General features: G+C 51.0%; 1 long non-coding RNA gene across 1 annotated transcript in view; it reads left to right on the top strand.

The window, feature by feature from the left end:
* LOC149459693 (uncharacterized) overlaps window positions 1–23,608 on the top strand; it is an 88,708-nt gene extending 65,100 nt beyond the window's left edge. The window contains exon 3 of the long non-coding RNA XR_016313219.1: window positions 23,425–23,608. This is a non-coding gene — a long non-coding RNA (uncharacterized LOC149459693). The remainder of the gene's footprint in view (window positions 1–23,424) is intronic.
* Window positions 23,609–23,967: the final 359 nt, after the last annotated feature.

Here is a 23,967-nt window from a genome sequence, read left to right as displayed (position 1 = left end):
GCACTCACCAAGGCTTGTGAGACCGCAAGGGATAAATCAGCCAACATCTATACGGAGCAGGTATGCTGTAGGAGTAGTCCATGACTATAGTCCCATATGGAAGAACAGAAGATTCACAACTGCTGCAGGAGAACCAATCCAAAATTGGAAATATGTCCAAGAACTCTTTGAAGCGGTCACCCTCCCAAGAGAAGTAGCCATCTTGAAGGTCAAGGCACATACTGGAGGCCAGACTATGGAAGAAAAAGGAAATCAGCTGGCTGACCATACAGCCAGAAAGACTGCTGAGAATTCAATAGAAAGAAGTATGACCCTAATCACAGACTATGCCAAGAAAGAAGAAGCTCGCACAAGAATTGAGAAGGAAAGAGAGCGAATAAAGAAGGCAAAAGAACTGATTATGAAATTGCAAGAATCTGCACCCGATGTTTGGTATGAGATCATGGAAAGGGATGAAGCAAAGAAAAACCAAGATGGATTGTTGTGCATAGAAAATGCAATATATGTCCCACCTCAAACAGAAAAAATGATCATGCAACTAGCCCATGGCCCAGGTCATGTAAGCCCTAAGGCAATGGAGAGAAACATTGAAAAGGCGGATGGTTTATTAAATATTCCAGGAATGAATGTCAGGATTTTGTTCAGGAATGCATAATTTGTGCTAAAAATAACCCAGGAAAACCAACTAGAGTGACACACAGACATTTTGCCAAGCCACTACTCCCCTTCCAAAGACTTCAGATTGACTACATCCAATTACCCAAATCGGGCCAATACCAATATGTTTTGGTGTGTGTAGATATGTTCTCATGGTGGGTAGAGGCCTGGCCAATGGCCAAAGCAAATGCCAAGACAACAGCAAGGAAACTCCTTTCAGACGTGATATGCCGTTTTGGAGTCCCTGAAACCATAGAGAGTGACCGTGGAACACATTTCACCGGACAGATCATGCAAATCATATGCAAGGACTTGGGAATTGAACAGGCCTTTCATGTTCCATATCATCCTGAGAGTTCAGGGAAAGTAGAAAGATATAATGGAGTCATTAAGAATAGGTTAGCTAAACTAATGCAGGAAAAGGGGGAAGGATCAATAAAGAAGCAATGGCCAGAATTGTTGCCTCTGGTTCTCTACAGCATCAGGACCACACCTACCTATAAGACAGAGAACCTGAGCCCCTATGAGATTTTATTTGGAGGCCCACCTAAGACAGGGTTGTATTTTCCACATCAGACTGTGGTAATGCATAATGACTAGAGATGAGCGAATCGAACTTGGCGAAGTGGAATTCGTTTCGAAGATTAGGAAAAATTCGACGGAGCGGGGATCTCTGGGAAGGCGCGCAGACAAGGCGCGCTGACCCATAATGCATTCATTCATGACATGTGATCGCATTAGCCAATCAGCAGCCAGCCAGCCAGCACTGTGTAATGGTCGAGCTATAAATTGCGGCCATCTTAGAATTCTCCATTAGCCTCCGGTCATTCAAGAGAGACAGACCTCTCTGTATTAGGGACAGAGTTAGGGCCAAAGAGACTTTAGGGCCACAGAATCGTTACTTAGGGACACAGAATTGTTACTCAGGGACACAGAATTGTTACTCAGGGACAGACACAGAATTGTTACTGAGGGACACAGAATTGTTACTCAGGGACACAGAACTGTTACTCAGGGACACAGAATTGTTACTCAGGGACAGACACAGAATTGTTACTGAGGGACACAGAATTGTTACTCAGGGACAGACACAGAATTGTTACTGAGGGACACAGAATTGTTACTGAGGGACACAGAACTGTTACTCAGGGACACAGAATTGTTACTGAGGGACACAGAATTGTTACTCAGGGACACAGAACTGTTACTCAGGGACACAGAATTGTTACTCAGGGACACAGAACTGTTACTCAGGGACACATAATTGTTACTCAGGGACAGACACAGAATTGTTACTGAGGGACACAGAATTGTTACTGAGGGACACAGAATTGTTACTCAGGGACACAGAATTGTTACTCAGGGACAGACACAGAATTGTTACTGAGGGACACAGAATTGTTACTGAGGGACACAGAATTGTTACTCAGGGACACAGAATTGTTACTCAGGGACACAGAACTGTTACTCAGGGACACAGAATTGTTACTCAGGGACACAGAACTGTTACTCAGGGACACAGAATTGTTACTCAGGGACAGACACAGAATTGTTATTGAGGGACACAGAATTGTTACTGAGGGACACAGAATTGTTACTGAGGGACACAGAATTGTTACTCAGGGACAGACACAGAATTGTTACTGAGGGACACAGAATTGTTACTGAGGGACACAGAATTGTTACTGAGGGACACAGAATTGTTACTCAGGGACACAGAATTGTTACTCAGGGACACAGAACTGTTACTCAGGGACACAGAATTGTTACTCAGGGACAGACACAGAATTGTTACTGAGGGACACAGAATTGTTACTCAGGGACACAGAATTGTTACTCAGGGACAGACACAGAATTGTTACTGAGGGACACAGAATTGTTACTGAGGGACACAGAATTGTTACTCAGGGACAGACACAGAATTGTTACTGAGGGACACAGAATTGTTACTGAGGGACACAGAATTGTTACTCAGGGACACAGAATTGTTACTCAGGGACACAGAACTGTTACTCAGGGACACAGAACTGTTACTCAGGGACACAGAATTGTTACTCAGGGACACAGAACTGTTACTCAGGGACACAGAATTGTTACTCAGGGACAGACACAGAATTGTTACTGAGGGACACAGAATTGTTACTCAGGGACACAGAATTGTTACTGAGGGACACAGAATTGTTACTCAGGGACAGACACAGAATTGTTACTGAGGGACACAGAATTGTTACTGAGGGACACAGAATTGTTACTCAGGGACACAGAATTGTTACTGAGGGACACAGAATTGTTACTCAGGGACAGACACAGAATTGTTACTGAGGGACACAGAATTGTTACTCAGGGACACAGAATTGTTACTCAGGGACACAAAATTGTTACTCAGGGACACAGAACTGTTACTCAGGGACACAGAATTGTTACTCAGGGACACAGAACTGTTACTCAGGGACACAGAATTGTTACTCAGGGACAGACACAGAATTGTTACTGAGGGACACAGAATTGTTACTGAGGGACACAGAATTGTTACTGAGGGACACAGAATTGTTACTCAGGGACAGACACAGAATTGTTACTGAGGGACACAGAATTGTTACTGAGGGACACAGAATTGTTACTCAGGGACATAGAATTGTTACTCAGGGACACAGAATTGTTACTCAGGGACACAGAACTGTTACTCAGGGACACAGAATTGTTACTCAGGGACACAGAACTGTTACTCAGGGACACAGAATTGTTACTCAGGGACAGACACAGAATTGTTACTGAGGGACACAGAATTGTTACTGAGGGACACAGAATTGTTACTCAGGGACAGACACAGAATTGTTACTGAGGGACACAGAATTGTTACTGAGGGACACAGAATTGTTACTCAGGGACACAGAATTGTTACTCAGGGACACAGAACTGTTACTCAGGGACACAGAATTGTTACTCAGGGACACAGAACTGTTACTCAGGGACACAGAATTGTTACTCAGGGACAGACACAGAATTGTTACTGAGGGACACAGAATTGTTACTCAGGGACACAGAATTGTTACTGAGGGACACAGAATTGTTACTCAGGGACAGACACAGAATTGTTACTGAGGGACACAGAATTGTTACTGAGGGACACAGAATTGTTACTCAGGGACACAGAATTGTTACTCAGGGACACAGAATTGTTACTGAGGGACACAGAATTGTTACTCAGGGACAGACACAGAATTGTTACTGAGGGACACAGAATTGTTACTGAGGGACACAGAATTGTTACTCAGGGACACAGAATTGTTACTCAGGGACACAGAACTGTTACTCAGGGACACAGAATTGTTACTCAGGGACAGACACAGAATTGTTACTGAGGGACACAGAATTGTTACTGAGGGACACAGAATTGTTACTCAGGGACAGACACAGAATTGTTACTGAGGGACACAGAATTGTTACTGAGGGACACAGAATTGTTACTCAGGGACACAGAATTGTTACTCAGGGACACAGAACTGTTACTCAGGGACACAGAATTGTTACTCAGGGACACAGAACTGTTACTCAGGGACACAGAATTGTTACTCAGGGACAGACACAGAATTGTTACTGAGGGACACAGAATTGTTACTCAGGGACACAGAATTGTTACTGAGGGACACAGAATTGTTACTCAGGGACAGACACAGAATTGTTACTGAGGGACACAGAATTGTTACTGAGGGACACAGAATTGTTACTCAGGGACACAGAATTGTTACTCAGGGACACAGAATTGTTACTGAGGGACACAGAATTGTTACTCAGGGACAGACACAGAATTGTTACTGAGGGACACAGAATTGTTACTGAGGGACACAGAATTGTTACTCAGGGACACAGAATTGTTACTCAGGGACACAGAACTGTTACTCAGGGACACAGAATTGTTACTCAGGGACACAGAACTGTTACTCAGGGACACAGAATTGTTACTCAGGGACAGACACAGAATTGTTACTGAGGGACACAGAATTGTTACTCAGGGACACAGAACTGTTACTCAGGGACACAGAATTGTTACTCAGGGACAGACACAGAATTGTTACTGAGGGACACAGAATTGTTACTCAGGGACAGACACAGAATTGTTACTGAGGGACACAGAATTGTTACTGAGGGACACAGAACTGTTACTCAGGGACACAGAATTGTTACTGAGGGACACAGAATTGTTACTCAGGGACACAGAACTGTTACTCAGGGACACAGAATTGTTACTCAGGGACACAGAACTGTTACTCAGGGACACATAATTGTTACTCAGGGACAGACACAGAATTGTTACTGAGGGACACAGAATTGTTACTGAGGGACACAGAATTGTTACTCAGGGACACAGAATTGTTACTCAGGGACAGACACAGAATTGTTACTGAGGGACACAGAATTATTACTCAGGGACACAGAATTGTTACTCAGGGACACAGAACTGTTACTCAGGGACACAGAATTGTTACTCAGGGACACAGAACTGTTACTCAGGGACACAGAATTGTTACTCAGGGACACAGAACTGTTACTCAGGGACACAGAATTGTTACTCAGGGACACAGAACTGTTACTCAGGGACACAGAATTGTTACTCAGGGACAAAGAACTGTTACTCAGAGACACAGAATTGTTACTGAGGGACACAGAATTGTTACTCAGGGACAGACACAGAATTGTTACTGAGGGACACAGAATTGTTACTCAGGGACACAGAACTGTTACTCAGGGACACAGAATTGTTACTCAGGGACAGACACAGAATTGTTACTGAGGGTCACAGAATTGTTACTGAGGGACACAGAATTGTTACTCAGGGACACAGAACTGTTACTCAGGGACACAGAATTGTTACTCAGGGACACAGAACTGTTACTCAGGGACACAGAATTGTTACTCAGGGACAGACACAGAATTGTTACTGAGGGACACAGAATTGTTACTGAGGGACACAGAATTGTTACTCAGGGACACAGAACTGTTACTCAGGGACACAGAACTGTTACTCAGGGACACAGAATTGTTACTCAGGGACACAGAACTGTTACTCAGGGACACAGAATTGTTACTCAGGGACAGACACAGAATTGTTACTGAGGGACACAGAATTGTTACTGAGGGACGCAGAATTGTTACTCAGGGACAGACACAGAATTGTTACTGAGGGACACAGAATTGTTACTGAGGGACACAGAATTGTTACTCAGGGACACAGAATTGTTACTCAGGGACACAGAACTGTTACTCAGGGACAGACACAGAATTGTTACTGAGGGACACATAATTGTTACTGAGGGACACAGAATTGTTACTCAGGGACAGACACAGAATTGTTACTGAGGGACACAGAATTGTTACTGAGGGACACAGAATTGTTACTGAGGGACACAGAATTGTTACTCAGGGACACAGAATTGTTACTCAGGGAAACAGAATTGTTACTCAGGGACACAGAACTGTTACTCAGGGACACAGAATTGTTACTCAGGGACACAGAACTGTTACTCAGGGACAGACACAGAATTGTTACTGAGGGACACAGAATTGTTACTGAGGGACACAGAATTGTTACTGAGGGACACAGAATTGTTACTCAGGGACACAGAACTGTTACTCAGGAAAACAGAATTGTTACTCAGGGACAGACCCAGAATTGTTACTGAGGGACACAGAATTGTTACTGAGGGACACAGAATTGTTACTCAGGGACACAGAACTGTTACTCAGGGACACAGAATTGTTACTCAGGGACACAGAACTGTTACTCAGGGACACAGAATTGTTACTCAGGGACAGACACAGAATTGTTACTGAGGGACACAGAATTGTTACTGAGGGACGCAGAATTGTTACTCAGGGACAGACACAGAATTGTTACTGAGGGACACAGAATTGTTACTGAGGGACACAGAATTGTTACTCAGGGACACAGAATTGTTACTCAGGGACACAGAACTGTTACTCAGGGACACAGAACTGTTACTCAGGGACAGACACAGAATTGTTACTGAGGGACACAGAATTGTTACTGAGGGACACAGAATTGTTACTCAGGGACAGACACAGAATTGTTACTGAGGGACACAGAATTGTTACTGAGGGACACAGAATTGTTACTCAGGGACACAGAATTGTTACTCAGGGAAACAGAATTGTTACTCAGGGACACAGAACTGTTACTCAGGGACACAGAATTGTTACTCAGGGACACAGAACTGTTACTCAGGGACAGACACAGAATTGTTACTGAGGGACACAGAATTGTTACTGAGGGACACAGAATTGTTACTGAGGGACACAGAATTGTTACTCAGGGACACAGAATTGTTACTCAGGGACAGACACAGAATTGTTACTGAGGGACACAGAATTGTTACTGAGGGACGCAGAATTGTTACTCAGGGACAGACACAGAATTGTTACTGAGGGACACAGAATTGTTACTGAGGGACACAGAATTGTTACTCAGGGACACAGAATTGTTACTCAGGGACACAGAACTGTTACTCAGGGACAGACACAGAATTGTTACTGAGGGACACATAATTGTTACTGAGGGACACAGAATTGTTACTCAGGGACAGACACAGAATTGTTACTGAGGGACACAGAATTGTTACTGAGGGACACAGAATTGTTACTAAGGGACACAGAATTGTTACTCAGGGACACAGAATTGTTACTCAGGGAAACAGAATTGTTACTCAGGGACACAGAACTGTTACTCAGGGACACAGAATTGTTACTCAGGGACACAGAACTGTTACTCAGGGACAGACACAGAATTGTTACTGAGGGACACAGAATTGTTACTGAGGGACACAGAATTGTTACTGAGGGACACAGAATTGTTACTCAGGGACACAGAACTGTTACTCAGGAAAACAGAATTGTTACTCAGGGACAGACCCAGAATTGTTACTGAGGGACACAGAATTGTTACTGAAGGACACAGAATTGTTACTCAGGGACACAGAACTGTTACTCAGGGACACAGAATTGTTACTCAGGGACACAGAACTGTTACTCAGGGACACAGAATTGTTACTCAGGGACAGACACAGAATTGTTACTGAGGGACACAGAATTGTTACTGAGGGACGCAGAATTGTTACTCAGGGACAGACACAGAATTGTTACTGAGGGACACAGAATTGTTACTGAGGGACACAGAATTGTTACTCAGGGACACAGAATTGTTACTCAGGGACACAGAATTGTTACTCAGGGACACATAACTGTTACTCAGGGACACAGAACTGTTACTCAGGGACAGACACAGAATTGTTACTGAGGGACACAGAATTGTTACTGAGGGACACAGAATTGTTACTCAGGGACAGACACAGAATTGTTACTGAGGGACACAGAATTGTTACTGAGGGACACAGAATTGTTACTCAGGGACACAGAATTGTTACTCAGGGAAACAGAATTGTTACTCAGGGACACAGAACTGTTACTCAGGGACACAGAATTGTTACTCAGGGACACAGAACTGTTACTCAGGGACAGACACAGAATTGTTACTGAGGGACACAGAATTGTTACTGAGGGACACAGAATTGTTACTGAGGGACACAGAATTGTTACTCAGGGACACAGAACTGTTACTCAGGGACACAGAATTGTTACTCAGGGACACAGAACTGTTACTCAGGGGCACAGAATTGTTACTCAGGGACACAGAACTGTTACTCAGGGACAGACACAGAATTGTTACTGAGGGACACAGAATTGTTACTGAGGGACACAGAATTGTTACTGAGCGACACAGAATTGTTACTCAGGGACAGACACAGAATTGTTACTGAGGGACACAGAATTGTTACTGAGGGACACAGAATTGTTACTCAGGGACACAGAATTGTTACTCAGGGACACAGAACTGTTACTCAGGGACACAGAATTGTTACTCAGGGACACAGAACTGTTACTCAGGGACACAGAATTGTTACTCAGGGACAGACACAGAATTGTTACTGAGGGACACAGAATTGTTACTGAGGGACACAGAATTGTTACTGAGGGACACAGAATTGTTACTCAGGGACACAGAATTGTTACTCAGGGACACAGAACTGTTACTCAGGGACAGACACAGAATTGTTACTGAGGGACACATAATTGTTACTGAGGGACACAGAATTGTTACTCAGGGACAGACACAGAATTGTTACTGAGGGACACAGAATTGTTACTGAGGGACACAGAATTGTTACTCAGGGACACAGAATTGTTACTCAGGGAAACAGAATTGTTACTCAGGGACACAGAACTGTTACTCAGGGACACAGAATTGTTACTCAGGGACACAGAACTGTTACTCAGGGACAGACACAGAATTGTTACTGAGGGACACAGAATTGTTACTGAGGGACACAGAATTGTTACTCAGGGACACAGAACTGTTACTCAGGAAAACAGAATTGTTACTCAGGGACAGACCCAGAATTGTTACTGAGGGACACAGAATTGTTACTGAGGGACACAGAATTGTTACTGAGGGACACAGAATTGTTACTCAGGGACACAGAACTGTTACTCAGGGACACAGAATTGTTACTCAGGGACACAGAACTGTTACTCAGGGACACAGAATTGTTACTCAGGGACAGACACAGAATTGTTACTGAGGGACACAGAATTGTTACTGAGGGACGCAGAATTGTTACTCAGGGACAGACACAGAATTGTTACTGAGGGACACAGAATTGTTACTGAGGGACACAGAATTGTTACTCAGGGACACAGAATTGTTACTCAGGGACACAGAATTGTTACTCAGGGACACAGAACTGTTACTCAGGGACACAGAACTGTTACTCAGGGACAGACACAGAATTGTTACTGAGGGACACAGAATTGTTACTGAGGGACACAGAATTGTTACTGAGGGACACAGAATTGTTACTCAGGGAAACAGAATTGTTACTCAGGGACACAGAACTGTTACTCAGGGACACAGAATTGTTACTCAGGGACACAGAACTGTTACTCAGGGACAGACACAGAATTGTTACTGAGGGACACAGAATTGTTACTGAGGGACACAGAATTGTTACTCAGGGACACAGAACTGTTACTCAGGGACACAGAATTGTTACTCAGGGACACAGAACTGTTACTCAGGGGCACAGAATTGTTACTCAGGGACACAGAACTGTTACTCAGGGACACAGAACTGTTACTCAGGGACAGACACAGAATTGTTACTGAGGGACACAGAATTGTTACTGAGGGACACAAAATTGTTACTGAGCGACACAGAATTGTTACTCAGGGACAGACACAGAATTGTTACTGAGGGACACAGAATTGTTACTGAGGGACACAGAATTGTTACTCAGGGACACAGAATTGTTACTCAGGGACACAGAACTGTTACTCAGGGACACAGAATTGTTACTCAGGGACACAGAACTGTTACTCAGGGACACAGAATTGTTACTCAGGGACAGACACAGAATTGTTACTCAGGGACACAGAATTGTTACTGAGGGACACAGAATTGTTACTCAGGGACACAGAATTGTTACTGAGGGACACAGAATTGTTACTCAGGGACACAGAATTGTTACTGAGGGACACAGAATTGTTACTCAGGGACACAGAACTGTTACTCAGGGACACAGAATTGTTACTCAGGGACACAGAACTGTTACTCAGGGACACAGAATTGTTACTCAGGGACAGACACAGAATTGTTACTGAGGGACACAGAATTGTTACTGAGGGACACAGAATTGTTACTGAGGGACACAGAATTGTTACTCAGGGACAGACAAAGAATTGTTACTCAGGGACACAGAATCGTTACTCAGGGACACAGAATCGTTGAATTAAAGAGTATGTCAGACAACACGCAGAGGAGTGGCAGAGGAGGCAATGTTTTAGGAGCGAGCAGACGTGGCAGCAGAGGAAGGGGTTGAGGCAGCACTAGTCGCAGCCAGAGGCCAGTGCTCCCGGTGTCATCCAGCGGTCGTGTCTCCACCGACAACCCTGCCGTCATCGATTGGTTGGCTCGGTCGTCTTCCTCTTCCCAGGTCACCTCTGACACTTACAGCCAACGGTCGGTGGGTACGTCAGACACAACCGTTAGTTGGCATGGCCCGGGAGCAAGCCCACTGAAATCACGTGTCCTCTACCTGCCCCTGTCCTTTGGTGTTCCCTCACCAAGCGAAGTATCGCATGCTGTGGGCTCAGTCCCACTGTACAGTGAGGAAGAGCTAACAGAGGGCGATCAGGAAGGGGGGAGACATCCGCCTCTTCAGCAGCCAGGCGAAGAAGTACTGGCGAGGAGAATGGCTTGGTAGCCGGTCTAGAGACAGGTCTGTCTCCTGACCCACACGCAGCCGAGGGGGCTAGTAGTGAGGCGGAGACCCTAATTTATGATGATGAGGCTGATCGCACTTGGCAGCCTCGTCGTCATCAGGCTATTGCTTCCGCATCATCAGGAGAAGAGGGTGCCAGCTTGGCAGCGAGCAAAACAGTCGGTGGGTTGCCCAGGAGGCAGCAGGGTCGCAGCAGTGTCAGTGGAGGCAAACGGCCACGGAGTAGAGCACCAGCTCCACTGCAGCCTACCACCACGGCCAGTAGTGGTGCCGGTGTGCACGGAGGAAGTAGCAGTCAGCCAGTGAGGAGTAGCGGGGGCAAAGTTTCCTACTCGGCGGTGTGGCAATTTTTCGTCAAGCCGCCCGAGGAAGTAAACGTAGCCGTATGTCGACTATGTGGCCAGAAAGTCAAGCGTGGCCAGGGGGCCAATGTTGGGACTACAGCGTTGCGTCAGCATATGCAGCGTCGCCATTCGGTGGCCTGGGAAAACCGTGATAAAGATACGGCGGTTCTGCCTGCCCCAGCCCCCGCTCCATCACCCGCTCCGTTACTTGCTCCGTCACCCGACGTCAATCGCCCTCTATCAGCCAGTCAAGGCTCCAACACCTCTGCTGAGGGGAGTTGTCGCTCGTTGGCATCTTCCGCTCGTTCAGATGCTCCTTCTCCTGCTACTCCTCTTCACGGATTCCATCAGCAGTCTTTCTTGGAATCCGTTTCCAAGAGACAACAGTTTGCGAGCACGCACCCGACGGTGCAGAAGCTGAACGTCCTCCTGTCCAAGTTGCTGGTGCTGCAGTCCCTCCCTTTCCAAGTGGTGGACTCAGCACCTTTCCGAGAAATGATGGCTTGTGCCGCGCCGCGGTGGAGAGTGCCAAGCCGGCATTTCTTCGCCAAAAAGGCAGTGCCAGCCCTGCATTCACATGTAGAAGAGATGGTGGGCCAGTCTTTGAGCATGTCGGTCTCTGCCAAAGTGCACGGCAGCGCCGACGTGTGGAGCTGTAACTACGGTCAGGGACAGTACATGTCATTTATGGCCCACTGGGTGAACGTGGTGCCGGCACAGCCGCACCAGCAACTTGGACAGGTCACGCCGCTTTTGCCTCCACGTTTGCACGTCCTTGGTCCAGCAAAGATGTCCGCCTCTACCACCTCTTCTTCCGACGTGTCCTCAGCCGCCACCCCCGTGCCAAGTCCCATTACCCGACCGGCATATCACATGTGCAGGGCGCAACGGTGTCACGCTGTGCTGCACCTGGTATGCCTTGGCGAACGTAGTCACACAGGGGAGGAACTTCTGAGTGTAATGAACAGAGAAATCGACAGATGGCTGTCTCCGCGCAAACTGAAAATCGGAACCATGTTGACCGACAACGGAAAGAACATGGTGTCTGCTCTGCGTCAAGGAAGGTTGTGCCATGCGCCATGCATGGCTCACGTGTTCAATCTGGTTGTCAAGCGGTTCCTAAAATCCACCATCCCACTGCAAGACATCCTTAAAATGTCACGTAAACTTTGCATGCATTTCAGCCATTCCTACACCGCAAAGCACACCCTCCTTGAGCTGCAGCGGCAGAACGGAATTCCACAGCATCGCCTGATCTGCGACGTTGCAACAAGGTGGAATTCAACCCTACATATGTTAGACCGCCTTTACGAACAGCGAAAGGCCATCACCGATTTCCTGATGTTACAAGCGGATAAAGGTACTCCCCTGTGTAACTTAGATGTCAGCCATTGGCAGCTCATGCGTGACACCTGCCGCTTGCTCAGGCCCTTTGAGGAGGCCACGCTATTCGTGAGTCGGCAGGACTATGGGATGAACGACGTCATTCCTCTGTTTCACGTCCTGGAACAAATGCTGTTAACAATGGCTGGTCAGGGTGCGGTAGACGTGGCGCACAGATCTCAACGCCACATGACCCCTGTGGGGGCAGGACAGGAAAAAGAGGAGGAGGTAGAGGAGGACATTGGTGCTCAGGAATTATTGAGTGAAATGGGTGGTTTTTCCACTCAGCGGACAGGAATGGAGGAGCAGGAGCATCTGGTAGAGGAGGAGGAGGAGACAGAGGACCCAGACGCACCGTGGCAGTATGCTGTGGAGATGGAGGCAGGGAGTCCCTCGCATTCCTTGGCACAAATGGCCCATAGCATGCTCGGTTGCTTGCGTAGCGACAGCCGAATAATAACCATCAGACAGAGGGATGACTTTTGGCTGTCCACCTTGTTGGACCCTCGCTACCGTTCAAAAATGGTGGCCTTTTTCACACCTGCTGAGAGGGAGGCCAAAATAACGTACTATAAAAACCACCTATGTAGTCAGTTGGTCTCTGCCTTTGTGCGCCAACGTCCATCCTCAGACACTGTGGGCCCTGTGCGCTCGCGTTCCGCTGCCATGGCAGCAGGGGAGGGGTGGGGTGGTAGGAGCAGTGGCAGCTCCACCAGCAGCGGCTGCCTCAGTCTGCAGTCGATGATGAGTAGCTTTCTTCACCAGCGCAGTGAGGAAACTACTAACCAGCCGCAGCAGCAGCAGCATCAGGTGGACCTTGAGCAGGACTTCAAACAACAGGCTTGGGCCTACTTGGACAGCACCCTGCCAACCGAGGTAGACAATCCCCTTGACTACTGGGCAACGAAACTTGACCTTTGGCCCCAACTAGCTGAATTTGCCCTTGAAAGGCTGTCATGCCCGGCCAGTAGCGTGGCATCGGAGCGCGTGTTTAGTGCGGCAGGAGGTATTGTAACTCCGCGGAGGACACGACTGTCCACCCAAAGTGTGGAGAGACTCACGTTTGTGAAAATGAATCAGGCGTGGATTAGTCTGGATTTCAAACCACCAGTTCCTGACACAACTGACTAAATCCGCCATGAATCATGCCCCAAACATGTTATTATTTTTAACATAGGCCTCTGTCTGGCCTTCAATTTAAGCTGCTTACGCTTCGCCACTCTGCCATGGGCCCCTGTACCGCCTCCTCTTGCTGCTGCCAGGTCCAGAGTGTCTCATGGGTCCCTGTACGGCCTCCCATTGCTGCTGTCTCCATCGCCACACTCTGCCATGTGCCACTTTCAGGTCTCCTCACACTGCTGGTGGGTTCCATTTTGTCATAGGGTGCTGGCAGATTACGGGCCTCCCATTGCTGCTGCCAGGCCCGTAATCTGCCATGGGCCCCCGTACCGCCTCCTCTTGCTGCTGCCAGGTCCAGAGTGTCTCATGGGTCCCTGTACGGCCTCCCATTGCTGCTGTTTCCATCGCCACACTCTGCCATGTGCCATGTGCCACTTTCAGGTCTCCTCACACTGCTGGTGGGTTCCATTTTGTCATAGGGTGCTGGCAGATTACGGGCCTCCCATTGCTGCTGCCAGGCCCGTAATTGCCATGGGCCCCCGTACCGACTCCTCATGCTGCTGCCAGGCCCGTAATCTGTCATGGGCCCCTGTACCGCCTCCTCATGCTGCTGCCAGGTCCAGAGTGTGTCATGGGTCCCTGTACGGCCTCCCATTGCTGCTGTCTCCATCGCCACACTCTGCCATGTGCCACTTTCAGGTATCCTCACACTGCTGGTGGGTTCCATTTTGTCATAGGGTGCTGGCAGATTACGGGCCTCCCATTGCTGCTGCCAGGCCCGTAATCTGCCATGGGACCCCGTACCGCCTCCTCTTGCTGCTGCCAGGTCCAGAGTGTCTCATGGGTCCCTGTACGGCCTCCCATTGCTGCTGTTTCCATCGCCACACTCTGCCATGTGCCACTTTCAGGTCTCCTCACACTGCTGGTGGGTTCCATTTTGTCATAGGGTGCTGGCAGATTACGGGCCTCCCATTGCTGCTGCCAGGCCCGTAATTGCCATGGGCCCCCGTACCGACTCCTCATGCTGCTGCCAGGCCCGTAATCTGTCATGGGCCCCTGTACCGCCTCCTCATGCTGCTGCCAGGTCCAGAGTGTGTCATGGGTCCCTGTACGGCCTCCCATTGCTGCTGTCTCCATCGCCACACTCTGCCATGTGCCACTTTCAGGTCTCCTCACACTGCTGGTGGGTTCCATTTTGTCATAAGGTGCTGGCAGATTACGGGCCTCCCATTGCTGCTGCCAGGCCCGTAATCTGCCATGGGCCCCCGTACCGCCTCCTCATGCTGCTGCCAGGTCCAGAGTGTCTCATGGGTCACTGTACGGCCTCCCATTGCTGCTGTCTCCATCGCCACACTCTGCCATGTGCCACTTTCAGGTCTCCTCACACTGCTGGTGGGTTCCATTTTGTCATAGGGTGCTGGCAGATTACGGGCCTCCCATTGCTGCTGCCAGGCACGTAATCTGTCATGGGCCCCTGTACCGCCTCCTCATGCTGCTGCCAGGTCCAGAGTGTGTCATGGGTCCCTGTACTGCCTCCTCATGCTGCTGCCAGGTCCAGAGTGTCTCATGGGTCCCTGTACGGCCTCCCATTGTTGCTGTCTCCATCGCCACACTCTGCCATGTGCCACTTTCAGGTCTCCTCACACTGCTGGTGGGTTCCATTTTGTCATAGGGTGCTGGCAGATTACGGGCCTCCCATTGCTGCTGCCAGGCCCGTAATCTGCCATGGGCCCCCGTACCGCCTCCTCTTGCTGCTGCCAGGTCCAGAGTGTCTCATGGGTCCCTGTACGGCCTCCCATTGCTGCTGTTTCCATCGCCACACTCTGCCATGTGCCACTTTCAGGTCTCCTCACACTGCTGGTGGGTTCCATTTTGTCATAGGGTGCTGGCAGATTACGGGCCTCCCATTGCTGCTGCCAGGCCCCTAATTGCCATGGGCCCCCGTACCGACTCCTCATGCTGCTGCCAGGCCCGTAATCTGTCATGGGCCCCTGTACCGCCTCCTCATGCTGCTGCCAGGTCCAGAGTGTGTCATGGGTCCCTGTACGGCCTCCCATTGCTGCTGTCTCCATCGCCACACTCTGCCATGTGCCACTTTCAGGTCTCCTCACACTGCTGGTGGGTTCCATTTTGTCATAAGGTGCTGGCAGATTACGGGCCTCCCATTGCTGCTGCCAGGCCCGTAATCTGCCATGGGCCCCCGTACCGCCTCCTCATGCTGCTGCCAGGTCCAGAGTGTCTCATGGGTCACTGTACGGCCTCCCATTGCTGCTGTCTCCATCGCCACACTCTGCCATGTGCCACTTTCAGGTCTCCTCACACTGCTGGTGGGTTCCATTTTGTCATAGGGTGCTGGCAGATTACGGGCCTCCCATTGCTGCTGCCAGGCACGTAATCTGTCATGGGCCCCTGTACCGCCTCCTCATGCTGCTGCCAGGTCCAGAGTGTGTCATGGGTCCCTGTACTGCCTCCTCATGCTGCTGCCAGGTCCAGAGTGTCTCATGGGTCCCTGTACGGCCTCCCATTGCTGCTGTCTCCATCGCCACACTCTGCCATGTGCCACTTTCAGGTCTCCTCACACTGCTGGTGGGTTCCATTTTGTCATAGGGTGCTGGCAGATTACGGGCCTCCCATTGCTGCTGCCAGGCCCGTAATCTGCCATGGGCCCCCGTACCGCCTCCTCATGCTGCTGCCAGGTCCAGAGTGTCTCATGGGTCCCTGTACGGCCTCCCATTGCTGCTGTCTCCATCGCCACACTCTGCCATGTTCCACTTTCAGGTCTCCTCACACTGCTGGTCGATTCCATTTTGTCATAGGGTGCTGGCAGATTACGGTCCTCCCATTGCTGCTGCCAGGCCCGTAATCTGCCATGGGCCCCCGTACCGCTTCCTCTTGCTGCTGCCAGGTCCAGAGTGTCTCATGGGTCCCTGTACGGCCTCCCATTGCTGCTGTCTCCATCGCCACACTCTGCCATGTGCCACTTTCAGGTCTCCTCACACTGCTGGTGGGTTCCATTTTGTCATAGGGTGCTGGCAGATTACGGGCCTCCCATTGCTGCTGCCAGGCCCGTAATCTGTCATGGGCCCCTGTACCGCCTCCTCATGCTGCTGCCAGGTCCAGAGTGTGTCATGGGTCCCTGTACCGCCTCCTCATGCTGCTGCCAGGTCCAGAGTGTCTCATGGGTCCCTGTATGGCCTCCCATTGCTGCTGTCTCCATCGCCACACTCTGCCATGTGCCACTTTCAGGTCTCCTCACACTGCTGGTGGGTTCCATTTTGTCATAGGGTGCTGGCAGATTACGGGCCTCCCATTGCTGCTGCCAGGCCCGTAATCTGCCATGGGCCCCCGTACCGCCTCCTCATGCTGCTGCCAGGTCCAGAGTGTCTCATGGGTCCCTGTACGGCCTCCCATTGCTGCTGTCTCCATCGCCACACTCTGCCATGTGCCACTTTCAGGTCTCCTCACACTGCTGGTGGGTTCCATTTTGTCATAGGGTGCTGGCAGATTACGGGCCTCCCATTGCTGCTGCCAGGCCCGTAATCTGCCATGGGCCCCCGTACCGACTCCTCATGCTGCTGCCAGGCCCGTAATCTGTCATGGGCCCCTGTACCGCCTCCTCATGCTGCTGCCAGGTCCAGAGTGTCTCATGGGTCCCTTTACGGCCTCCCATTGCTGCTGTCTCCATCGCCACACTCTGCCATGTTCCACTTTCAGGTCTCCTCACACTGCTGGTGGGTTCCATTTTGTCATAGGGTGCTGGCAGATTACGGGCCTCCCATTGCTGCTGCCAGGCCCGTAATCTGCCATGGGCCCCCGTACCGCCTCCTCATGCTGCTGCCAGGTCCAGAGTGTCTCATGGGTCCCTGTACAGCCTCCCATTGCTGCTGTCTCCATCGCCACACTCTGCCATGTGCCACTTTCAGGTCTCCTCACACTGCTGGTGGGTTCCATTTTGTCATAGGGTGCTGGCAGATTACGGGCTTCCCATTGCTGCTGCCAGGCCCGTAATCTGCCATGGGCCCCCGTACCGCCTCCTCTTGCTGCTGCCAGGTCCAGAGTGTCTCATGGGTCCCTGTACGGCCTCCCATTGCTGCTGTTTCCATCGCCACACTCTGCCATGTGCCACTTTCAGGTCTCCTCACACTGCTGGTGGGTTCCATTTTGTCATAGGGTGCTGGCAGATTATGGGCCTCCCATTGCTGCTGCCAGGCCCGTAATCTGTCATGGGCCCCTGTACCGCCTCCTCATGCTGCTGCCAGGTCCAGAGTGTGTCATGGGTCCCTGTACCGCCTCCTCATGCTGCTGCCAGGTCCAGAGTGTCTCATGGGTCCCTGTACGGCCTCCCATTGCTGCTGTCTCCATCGCCACACTCTGCCATGTGCCACTTTCAGGTCTCCTCACACTGCTGGTGGGTTCCATTTTGTCATAGGGTGCTGGCAGATTACGGGCCTCCCATTGCTGCTGCCAGGCCCGTAATCTGTCATGGGCCCCTGTACCGCCTCCTCATGCTGCTGCCAGGTCCAGAGTCTCTCATGGGTCCCTGTACGGCCCCCCATTGCTGCTGTCTCCATCGCCACACTTTGCCATGTGCCACTTTCAGGTCTCCTCACACTGCTGGTGGGTTCCATTTTGTCATAGGGTGCTGGCAGATTACGGGCCTCCCATTGCTGCTACCAGGCCCGTAATCTGCCATGGGCCCCCGTACCGACTCCTCATGCTGCTGCCAGGCCCGTAATCTGTCATGGGCCCCTGTACCGCCTCCTCATGCTGCTGCCAGGTCCAGAGTCTCTCATGGGTCCCTGTACGGCCTCCCATTGCTGCTGTCTCCATCGCAACACTCTGCCATGTGCCACTTTCAGGTCTCCTCACACTGCTGGTGGGTTCCATTTTGTCATAGGGTGCTGGCAGATTACGGGCCTCCCATTTCTGCTGCCAGGCCCGTAATCTGCCATGGGCCCCCGTACCGACTCCTCATGCTGCTGCCAGGCCCGTAATCTGTCATGGGCCCCTGTACCGCCTCCTCATGCTGCTGCCAGGTCCAGAGTCTCTCATGGGTCCCTGTACGGCCTCCCATTGCTGCTGTCTCCATCGCCACACTCTGCCATGTTCCACTTTCAGGTCTCCTCACACTGCTGGTGGGTTCCATTTTGTCATAGGGTGCTGGCAGATTACGGGCCTCCCATTGCTGCTGCCAGGCCCGTAATCTGCCATGGGCCCCCGTACCGCCTCCTCATGCTGCTGCCAGGTCCAGAGTGTCTCATGGGTCCCTGTACGGCCTCCCATTGCTGCTGTCTCCATCGCCACACTCTGCCATGTGCCACTTTCAGGTCTCCTCACACTGCTGGTGGGTTCCATTTTGTCATAGGGTGCTGGCAGATTACGGGCCTCCCATTGCTGCTGCCAGGCCCGTAATCTGCCATGGGCCCCCGTACCGCCTCCTCTTGCTGCTGCCAGGTCCAGAGTGTCTCATGGGTCCCTGTACGGCCTCCCATTGCTGCTGTTTCCATCGCCACACTCTGCCATGTGCCACTTTCAGGTCCCCTCACACTGCTGGTGGGTTCCATTTTGTCATAGGGTGCTGGCAGATTATGGGCCTCCCATTGCTGCTGCCAGGCCCGTAATCTGTCATGGGCCCCTGTACCGCCTCCTCATGCTGCTGCCAGGTCCAGAGTGTGTCATGGGTCCCTGTACCGCCTCCTCATGCTGCTGCCAGGTTCAGAGTGTCTCATGGGTCCCTGTACGGCCTCCCATTGCTGCTGTCTCCATCGCCACACTCTGCCATGTGCCACTTTCAGGTCTCCTCACACTGCTGGTGGGTTCCATTTTGTCATAGGGTGCTGGCAGATTACGGGCCTCCCATTGCTGCTGCCAGGCCCGTAATCTGTCATGGGCCCCTTTACCGCCTCCTCATGCTGCTGCCAGGTCCAGAGTGTGTCATGGGTCCCTGTACGGCCTCCCATTGCTGCTGTCTCCATCGCCACACTTTGCCATGTGCCACTTTCAGGTCTCCTCACACTGCTGGTGGGTTCCATTTTGTCATAGGGTGCTGGCAGATTACGGGCCTCCCATTGCTGCTACCAGGCCCGTAATCTGCCATGGGCCCCCGTACCGACTCCTCATGCTGCTGCCAGGCCCGTAATCTGTCATGGGCCCCTGTACCGCCTCCTCATGCTGCTGCCAGGTCCAGAGTCTCTCATGGGTCCCTGTACGGCCTCCCATTGCTGCTGTCTCCATTGCCACACTCTGCCATGTGCCACTTTCAGGTCTCCTCACACTGCTGGTGGGTTCCATTTTGTCATAGGGTGCTGGCAGATTACGGGCCTCCCATTGCTGCTGCCAGGCCCGTAATCTGCCATGGGCCCCCGTACCGCCTCCTCATGCTGCTGCCAGGTCCAGAGTGTCTCATGGGTCCCTGTACGGCCTCCCATTGCTGCTGTCTCCATCGCCACACTCTGCCATGTGCCACTTTCAGGTCTCCTCACACTGCTGGTGGGTTCCATTTTGTCATAGGGTGCTGGCAGATTACGGGCCTCCCATTGCTGCTGCCAGGCCCGTAATTGCCATGGGCCCCCGTACCGACTCCTCATGCTGCTGCCAGGCCCGTAATCTGTCATGGGCCCCTGTACCGCCTCCTCATGCTGCTGCCAGGTCCAGAGTCTCTCATGGGTCCCTGTACGGCCTCCCATTGCTGCTGTCTCCATCGCCACACTCTGCCATGTGCCACTTTCAGGTCTCCTCACACTGCTGGTGGGTTCCATTTTGTCATAGGGTGCTGGCAGATTACGGGCCTCCCATTGCTGCTGCCAGGCCCGTAATCTGCCATGGGCCCCCGTACCGACTCCTCATGCTGCTGCCAGGCCCGTAATCTGTCATGGGCCCCTGTACCGCCTCCTCATGCTGCTGCCAGGTCCAGAGTGTCTCATGGGTCCCTGTACGGCCTCCCATTGCTGCTGTCTCCATCACCACACTCTGCCATGTGCCACTTTCAGGTCTCCTCACACTGCTGGTGGGTTCCATTTTGTCATAGGGTGCTGGTAGATTACGGGCCTCCCATTGCTGCTGCCAGGCCCGTAATCTGCCATGGGCCCCCGTACCGACTCCTCATGCTGCTGCCAGGCCCGTAATCTGTCATGGGCCCCTGTACCGCCTCCTCATGCTGCTGCCAGGTCCAGAGTGTGTCATGGGTCCCTGTACGGCCTCCCATTGCTGCTGTCTCTATCGCCACACTCTGCCATGTGCCACTTTCAGGTCTCCTCACACTGCTGGTGGGTTCCATTTTGTCATAGGGTGCTGGCAGATTACGGGCCTCCCATTGCTGCTACCAGGCCCGTAATCTGCCATGGGCCCCCGTACCGACTCCTCATGCTGCTGCCAGGCCCGTAATCTGTCATGGGCCCCTGTACCGCCTCTTCATGCTGCTGCCAGGTCCAGAGTCTCTCATGGGTCCCTGTACGGCCTCCCATTGCTGCTGTCTCCATTGCCACACTCTGCCATGTGCCACTTTCAGGTCTCCTCACACTGCTGGTGGGTTCCATTTTGTCATAGGGTGCTGGCAGATTACGGGCCTCCCATTGCTGCTGCCAGGCCCGTAATCTGCCATGGGCCCCCGTACCGCCTCCTCATGCTGCTGCCAGGTCCAGAGTGTCTCATGGGTCCCTGTACGGCCTCCCATTGCTGCTGTCTCCATCGCCACACTCTGCCATGTGCCACTTTCAGGTCTCCTCACACTGCTGGTGGGTTCCATTTTGTCATAGGGTGCTGGCAGATTACGGGCCTCCCATTGCTGCTGCCAGGCCCGTAATTGCCATGGGCCCCCGTACCGACTCCTCATGCTGCTGCCAGGCCCGTAATCTGTCACGGGCCCCTGTACCGCCTCCTCATGCTGCTGCCAGGTCCAGAGTCTCTCATGGGTCCCTGTACGGCCTCCCATTGCTGCTGTCTCCATCGCCACACTCTGCCATGTGCCACTTTCAGGTCTCCTCACACTGCTGGTGGGTTCCATTTTGTCATAGAGTGCTGGCAGATTACGGGCCTCCCATTGCTGCTGCCAGGCCCGTAATCTGCCATGGGCCCCCGTACCGACTCCTCATGCTGCTGCCAGGCCCGTAATCTGTCATGGGCCCCTGTACCGCCTCCTCATGCTGCTGCCAGGTCCAGAGTGTCTCATGGGTCCCTGTACGGCCTCCCATTGCTGCTGTCTCCATCACCACACTCTGCCATGTGCCACTTTCAGGTCTCCTCACACTGCTGGTGGGTTCCATTTTGTCATAGGGTGCTGGTAGATTACGGGCCTCCCATTGCTGCTGCCAGGCCCGTAATCTGCCATGGGCCCCCGTACCGACTCCTCATGCTGCTGCCAGGCCCGTAATCTGTCATGGGCCCCTGTACCGCCTCCTCATGCTGCTGCCAGGTCCAGAGTGTGTCATGGGTCCCTGTACGGCCTCCCATTGCTGCTGTCTCTATCGCCACACTCTGCCATGTGCCACTTTCAGGTCTCCTCACACTGCTGGTGGGTTCCATTTTGTCATAGGGTGCTGTATGGCCTCCCATTGCTGCTGCCTCCACCGCCACACTGTGGCTCCACACTCTGGTTTTGGCCCCGTGACTGCCCAAATGAGTGAAGTGTGCGGTGATTCTAAGATCGACGGCACTCATCTGCATGTCATACTGACTGACAGTATTATTTCTCTTCCCCACCAGACTCCAAGGGCATTTAAATTAAAGGTACAGTGTTCTGCACTAATATAAAGGCTCTCTGAAGCCTAGAAACACCCTTTTTATAAGTTAAATTCGCAGCGAATATATTCGACTCGAATCGAATTTATTCCTCGAATTCGCCGAATCAGCCGAATTGAATTTTTGAATACTTCGCTCATCTCTAATAATGACCTTGTTTCTTATGTAATTGCCTTACACAAGCAATTAACTGCGACACACAAGCTTGTTTTTGATTCCAGATCCAGATCAAGTAACTGGAACACATGACTTACAGCCAGGTGATTGGGTCCTAGTAAAAGAACATGTAAAGGTGTCCTTGGGACCAAAGTTTGAAGGACCCTACCAAATACTCCTGAAAACTGCCACAGCTGTAAAATTAGAAGGAAAACAGACGTGGATACATGCTAGCCATTGCAAGAAAATACAGCCAATCTCAAAAGATGAGTAAACTGTTGTTATGCCTTTGCTTGATTAAAGTGGTCAAGGCTATAGAGGGCAAATCATGTGACCCATGTATCAAGACTACTAGAATAAGATCCATAATCACTAAAATGTTACTATGGCATTCTCATTATCAGTGTGAAGGCACAGTAACTGACACTTGAAATGAAACAACTTATTCAATGTGCACTGTAGGGAACCAGGTAACCTATTATGACCCCACCTATGAACCCACCAAAACTTGGTTAACCATATGGAGCTTCGGCTTCACAGGCAAACTGATAAACCCCCCAACCGGGGGGTCAAGAGGAGGGAATTGAGTAGAAATATAGGGGTCTGATAAAGGAATGTTCTAATATACATATATGTATATTAGAATTTTTACTGCAGTTCCTTTTTTTTCTTCTCAGGAAATGTGATTTGAAGTGTGTCTGAAGGAGCAGTCCCAGCCAGCTGGATTTCTAACGTTAACTTCCTCTCTCAAGTTTATGCGTTTTATGGATGCATAGAGCAGTGGCTCGAAGACAAGCACACAGCGGTACCCCCAGAGTGAGCGTATTTCCCTGGAAGCACTGCTTGAGTGAGAGGAGCCATGGGTGCCGGCAGGGATCCAGAAAGAAGAGGATTAGGGCTGCTCTGTGCAAAATCATTGCACACAGCAGGTAAGTATAGACATGTTTGTTTAAAAAAACCAAAAAAACCCAAACCTTTAGTTTCACTTTAATTTACTGCTGTAATGTAGTAAAAAATGGTAAAAAATATGACTTTTTTTTTTTTTTTACTTTTTCTCAGCTAAGTGCTGCAGCCAGGGATCCCAGCCAATAAGAGAATCAGACCATGTCTCTCACACACACACATTCTCCTGCAATTCACCGCACCCCACCTAATTCTCCTCTAATCATCATTGCTCTCAATCCCTGACCAGTCCTGCTGACTAGGACAGTGTTCAGGAG

Source organism: Staurois parvus, unplaced genomic scaffold (genome assembly GCF_062004578.1).
Source record: "Staurois parvus isolate SC_StPar_1 unplaced genomic scaffold, SC_StPar_1.0 ptg000249l, whole genome shotgun sequence".
Classification (NCBI taxonomy): domain Eukaryota; kingdom Metazoa; phylum Chordata; class Amphibia; order Anura; family Ranidae; genus Staurois; species Staurois parvus.
The sequence above is the reverse complement of the archived record's forward strand: the minus strand, read 5'-3'. Positions and strand labels throughout refer to the sequence as shown.